This window comes from Arvicola amphibius, chromosome 14, assembly GCF_903992535.2.
Source record: "Arvicola amphibius chromosome 14, mArvAmp1.2, whole genome shotgun sequence".
Lineage (NCBI taxonomy): Eukaryota > Metazoa > Chordata > Mammalia > Rodentia > Cricetidae > Arvicola > Arvicola amphibius.
In genome coordinates, this window is record NC_052060.1 from 35590359 (window position 1) to 35596977 (window position 6619).

Here is a 6619-nt window from a genome sequence, read left to right on the forward strand (position 1 = left end):
GTGTGGATATGTATCTCAGTGGAGATGTGTGTGCTTATGTGTGAATATGTATCTCAGGGAGATGTGTGTGCTTCTGTGTGACTATGTATCAGTGGAGATGCCCACAGAGGCTGTATCACACCTCTCAGACATGGGCTTACAGGTAGCTATGGGCCATCTGGTATGAGTGCTGGGAATCAATGGAACCAAACTCTGCAAGAGCAGGGCTGGAGAGATGGCTCAGCGGTTAAGAGCACCGGCTCCTCTTCCAGAGGATATCAGCTCAATTTCCAGCTCCCACGTGGCAAGTCACAGTCATCCGTAGCTTAAGTTCCAGTGGACCTGACACTGGCGTGGACATACATGCAGACAAAACACCAATGCACATAAGAATAAACAAACAAACAAAAACTCTGCCAAAGCAGTCATCACTCTTAACTGCTGAGCTATCTCTCCGGCCCATGAATTGCGTCATCTTTAACTATAGCATGACCATGCTGAAATAGCTCTTCAGATCTTGTGATGCTTTGCTGTGTGGCACCAACCCTGTATTATAATCTACAATCATAAGAAGCTACTTCTAATAACCTATAATTGCAGGGCCACGGAACGCAGGAATCCAAGAGTGATTTGGAAATAAGAACAAAGCCGCCAGATAACAGATGCCTGCAGGAATTTTGCAGCGGCTTTGGCTTTGATAGCCCTGGGAGTGATTGATGACTAAGTGAAACCAGCCAGGGATCAGGAACTGGAGACAGGAAAATCCTAAAAAGCAGAGTCCACAGTTTAGCGCTGTGTGCTTGACTTTCTGAGGCAAACTGCTAAGTTCTGAGAGATAAGGAAGGGGAGTGAGTAATGGAAACGGGAGAAAAGTGTAAAGATTTCATTGTAGATAAAACCAAAGAAGATCACTTAGTTTCTTCCTTAGCAGCACTTACGGGTCTTGCATTTCATTTCTGTTCTCATTTAGCCTGATTCTTCTTGTCCCTAAGTGGGACCATAAACTACCAGGGAGTCACAACAAACACTTATTTACTTTAACTAGCAACCATTGTGGGGCTCACAAAGAGAGAGAGAGGAAGGAAATGGAGACAAGGACGGGATGAGGGAAAGTGGGATAATTTAATTGACCTCAGAAATAGCCTACTTAATGGGGAAGGGAAAACACTCCCTTTTCATGACTGGTGTCTTCTCTGAGTGTGATTATTAAGTTCCGCTGGAGTGCGGCTTTGAATGTGAAGATGCACATTTACCTGACTTGACCTCTTATATGTTGGTACCAGTTGAAACAGAGAAATCAGCTCTGTTGGGCTTAAGGAATTAATCTTTTCAGCTAGTATAGTGGTCTCATACCTAGAAGGTAGGAGGCTAAAGCAGGAAATTTTCAGGTTCAAAGTCAGCCTGGGATAGCAAGAGTGTTTCAGAGAGAGAAGGAGGGAGGGAGAGAGAGAGAGAGAGAGAGATTTAGCCTATTTTAAATTTGCTACTTAAAGCAAAAAAGGGAGTATAAAGGATCAAAAATATTTAATATCATGAACTAATACATATACATTTTTTTTTGAGATAGGGTTTCTTTGTGTAGCCCTGGATGTCCTGGAAGTCACTTTGTAGAGCGTCTAGACTGTCCTTGAACTTACAGATCCACTTGCCTCTGCCTCTCACATGCTGGGATTAAAGAAGTGTGCCACCATTACAAGGGCATATTAAAATTTTCTGAAGTTGTGGCCTGGAGAGATGGCTCAATGGTTAAGAGCACTGACTGCTCTGCTAGAGGATTGGCATTCAATTCCCAGCAGCCACAAGGCAGCTTACAACTGTCTGTTATTCCATGTCCAAGGGACCCAACACCCATGGCAAAACACCAATGCACATAAAATAAAAACAAAAGAAGAGATTTGTTTAAAAAGATATTTTTTTTAAAGTGATGGCTGAAGGTGGTTCAATTGGTAGAGTATTTGCTTAGCACAAAGTCCTGGTTTGATCTCAAAACCAGGTGTGGGTGTGCACACCTGCAATCCTTGTACTCAGGAGGTGGAGGCAGGAGGGTCTTCTAGTCCTTGGCTTCATAACAAGTTCAAGGACAGCCTGGGATATATGAGATTATCCAAATAAAATAAAATAAAAATTTAGCGCGTCTCCAAGTATATTTGGGACCATTGTTGTCTTTTGTACTTTGTGTTGTGTTGTGTGTGTTCTGTTGTGTTGCCGAGAAAGGATATTACTTGTGGCCTACTCTGACTTAAGGTCCTTAGGCTGCGTCCTGTGTGTGCTGAGATAACAGATTGTGCCATCATGTCTGATTAGGTAGTACTATTAAGGAAATGCCCGTGTCATAATACTCTTAAGTACCACATACATTCTGTTAATTATACATTGCTGTGTTCCAAGCCAAGGAAAGTAATAGGTTTTTTGAAAACTCCATTGTCTTCATTCAGACTTTTTCTGTTATTATCTCTGTGAGACAGTTCTACTGATGTTTTGTGTTTTCTACTATTTGTTTTGTGCTTCCAAACAAACTGCTTTGTTAGGCAAAGGCCCAACTGGGTACATTTAGGTTATTCAGATGGTTCGTGATTGAATGCAGAATGTCACATGTTCTGTGCAACTGCTCTACCATGGAATCATTGCCACTCTGGGGACCGGAAATAGGAGCTGCATTTTGGCCCATGAGTACTCTTGTGGCTAATACTTCAACCATGAAGTACTGAGTTACTCTATACTCCACTACTGAGACCTCTATGTTGGCTAAAGCTGCTGCATGTCCCAAGGGTGTCTAGTACTGAAATCTTGATTTATTTCTTCCTTGGATTTGTTAAACCTATCGTGAATTCTCACAATAATCTTTTTCCTTCCTTTAGTGTAGTTGTTACTTTTTGCTTCTTGCAGTCAAAAGTATAAACGATACAACTTTTCAAGTGGTCTTGGATATTGAACAATTTAACATGTATGTATGTGTGTGTGTATGTATGTGCATGTGTGTGCGGAGGGAGTTGTTCCCATGCTGGGGAGTACATGTGAAAGTGTAAAGACAACTTGCGGGAGCTGGTTCTCTCCTACCATGAAGTCCCAGAGACTGAACTTCAGGTTTGGCAGCAGGCATTTTGTACCTGTTGAGTCATTTTCCTGTCTGCTGTTGCATATTTAATTTTGTAAATGCATTGTTATGCCCAGCATTAATCTATCCCTGCTTTGATTTGACAGGATGAGAAGAATGGGACCCAACAACCATCTAATGTGATTTTCAGAAGTTGAATGAAACTGTAGAATTCCCGTTATTTTGGGCCCTGAACATGTTTCAGAAGCAGCATGAGACTTTGGGGCCATCTGTGCAGGACCAACCAGGATGGATTTAGATTCAGGACAAAGCTGAACAGTGGACTTCTCAGACAGGTTGTTTTGGGTCCCCCAATGTGTTATTGAATAAACCTCAAATTTCCACTTCACTCTCAGATTAAAGGGATCTAAAATCTGAGTGACAGTAGAAGTCTTTGTGGGGTTTAGAACTTGAAAGAGGTTAAGTTGTATTATAGAAAACAAAGCTGAGTTAGAAAATAATATATTTTTTGAGACAGGGTCATATATATATATACACACATACATACAAACATACATATATATACATATATACACACATATACATATATCACTGGCTGGCCTGGATCTTACTATGTAGCTGAGTCTTGAACTCACAGAGATTGCCTGTGTTATGATTTATGGCAGTGCAACCCTGGCAGCTTCCCTGGAAGGTGGGAGACAGACAGATATGCTATGCAGAGAGAGAGAGTATGGGTATAGAGAGTTTATTTAGTGGGTATTGGGAAGGATATAAGGGGGGTTATGAAGGAAGGAGGGAGGGAGAGGAGAGAGGGGGGGGGCACAGATAGATCAGCTTGCCTAGGCAGGAAAAGGGAGACTGGGGGTGGGTGGAGCTTGTCTCTTAAAGGGATTCAGGTGACAGGGCAGGCCAGCAGAATTACAATAGCCTGTCTCAGTCTCCAGAAAGCTGGGATGAAGTCACATGCCACCACGTCAAGCTACAAAACCAGAGTTACATCTTCTCGAAACTCTTCTCCTTTTCCTCTTCTGATTTGGTTTTGTTGTTACTGATTTTGTTGCTCCTTTTGAGATAAAGTCTTATGTAATCTATGGTGGTCTCGAACTGCTCTGTATCCAGGGCTGGTGATCTTAAACTAATTCTCCTGCTTCTGCTTTCCTCAGTGTGGGAAAGACAGAGGGCTGTAGCAGCACAGTGGGCTCAAGTTATAGTCCTTGTACATCTTATAATCTGAGATTTAAATGGAACAGAAAGACAAAATTTTCTAAGACTTCAAGTGAAACTTTATAAAATGCAAATTGAGTGGTCATTTCCATTACATTCTTTCTTCAGCTAGCCCACCAGCTCTCAAGATTAACTTTGCAAATTATTTGAGCAGTCATTTCCATTACATTAACTAGCCCACAAGCTATCAAGATTAACTTTAAAATTTAGTACACTCAATCTTATTACATATCTATATTTTCATGTTGAAATAAGAATTAGACAGAGGGTATAAGTAAATTTTTAACACTGTGTGTGTGTACACTCTGTTGTGCATGCATACCAGAATGCAACAGGGTTCAAGTGCCCCTAGAAGCCAGAGGCATCTGTAATTCTAGAGCTGCAGTAACAGGTAGTTGAGTTGCTCAATGAGGGTGCTGGGAACTAAATTCCGGAAGAGCAATAGAAGCACCTAAACACTGAGTCCTCTCTTCACACCCCCAACCCCACCCCATGGTAATTTTTAAGTAATTCTACACAACAAATTCCCCAAATCTTGATTTTTAAAAAATATTTATTTATTATGTATACAATATTCTGTCTGTGTGTATGCCTGCAGGCCAGAAGAGGGCACCAGACCTCATCACAGATGGTTGTGAGCCACCATGCGGTTGCTGGGAATTGAACGCAGGACCTTTGGAAGAGCAGGCAATGCTCTTAACCACTGAGCCATCTCTCCAGCCCCAAATCTTGATTTTTTAAAAAAACATTAATGTATACAATATTCTGTCTGTGTGTATGCCTGCAGGCCAGAAGAGGGCACCAGACCCCATTACAGATGGTTGTGAACCACCATGTGGTTGCTGGGAATTGAACACAGGACCTTTGGAAGAGCAGGCAATGCTCTTAACCACTGAGCCATCTCTCCAGCCCCAAATCTTGATTTTTTTAAAAAAAACATTAATGTATACAATATTCTGTCTGTGTGTATGCCTGCAGGCCAGAAGAGGGCACCAGACCCCATTACAGATGGTTGTGAACCACCATGTGGTTGCTGGGAATTGAACTCAGGACCTTTGGAAGAGGAGGCAATGCTCTTAACCTCTGTGCCATCTCTCCAGCCCCCTTGATTTTTTTTTTAAAGAGAATAGATCAAAGGTTTGACCCACATTAGAGTATTAGAGTAAATACTTTGTGGCAGAGCTACACCCCCAACCCTTATAGCATGATGACTTCTATATACTTATAGAGGTGTATGGACACATAAGCCCAGATCTATTGCAGGTAAAAAAAGAAATTATATCAACAAAATAAGGGCTGGTGGGATGGCTCAGCAGGTAGGCGTACTTGCTATATAAGCCTGACAACCTGAGCTTGATCCCTGACACCAAGGTGATTGGAGAAGGACAAATCCTGAAAAGTGTTCTCTTGACTTTCATATATGCTCACCTGTTCGCATTCAGACATACATATGAAAGGACAGGGAGGGAAGGAGGGAGAGAGGGAGAAAGGAAGTCTTTTTTTTAAAGATTTATTTATTATGTATACAGCATTCTGCTTCTATGTATGCCCACATTCCAGAAGAGGGTACCAGATCTCATTACAGATGGTTGTGAGCCACCATGTAGTTGCTGGGAATTGAACTCAGGACCTCTGGAAGAACAGCCAGTGTTCTTAACCACTGAGCCATCTCTCCAGCCCCGAAAGAAAAGTCTTGAAAGACAGGAGAGAGAGAGAGAGAGAGAGAGAGAGAGAGAGAGAGAGAGAGAGAGAGAGAGAGAGAGAGAGAGAGAGAGAGAGAGAGAGAGAGAGATTATCAATGGAGTCTAGGCACAAAAATACTCTCTGTAGCCAGGATATGGTGGTGATGCACATCTTTAATCCCAGTACTTGGGAGGCTGAGGCAGGCAGATTTCTGTGAATTTGAGGCCAACTTGGTCTATAAAGTGAGTTCCAGGACAGGCTCCAAAGCTCCACAGAGAAACGCTGTCTCAAAATCAAAAACAAAAAAAGCTTCCTGTATCTCCATATTACTTAAGCCTTCTGAAGTAGTTTTAGATATTCTCATTTGATTCAGTCAGTAACTATCAGTATAATCAGATAAAGTAAATAGTCATCAATTTCAGTTGCACATATTTCCTAAATCAATGTTGTTCAATAAAAATTTAATGTGAAGTTGGGCATGGTAGCACACATTGTATCCTAGCACTTGGAGGCAGAAGCAGACATCACTGCAATTTCAAGATCAGCCATGGGTCCATAGCAAGACAAAAGTCAAAGACATGTACACACATACTTAAAAATAAGATAGGATAAAATTAAACCCACACATAATTCATTTGGTCCAGTAGACAAGTGATTAATCCCATATAAAAAGATTAT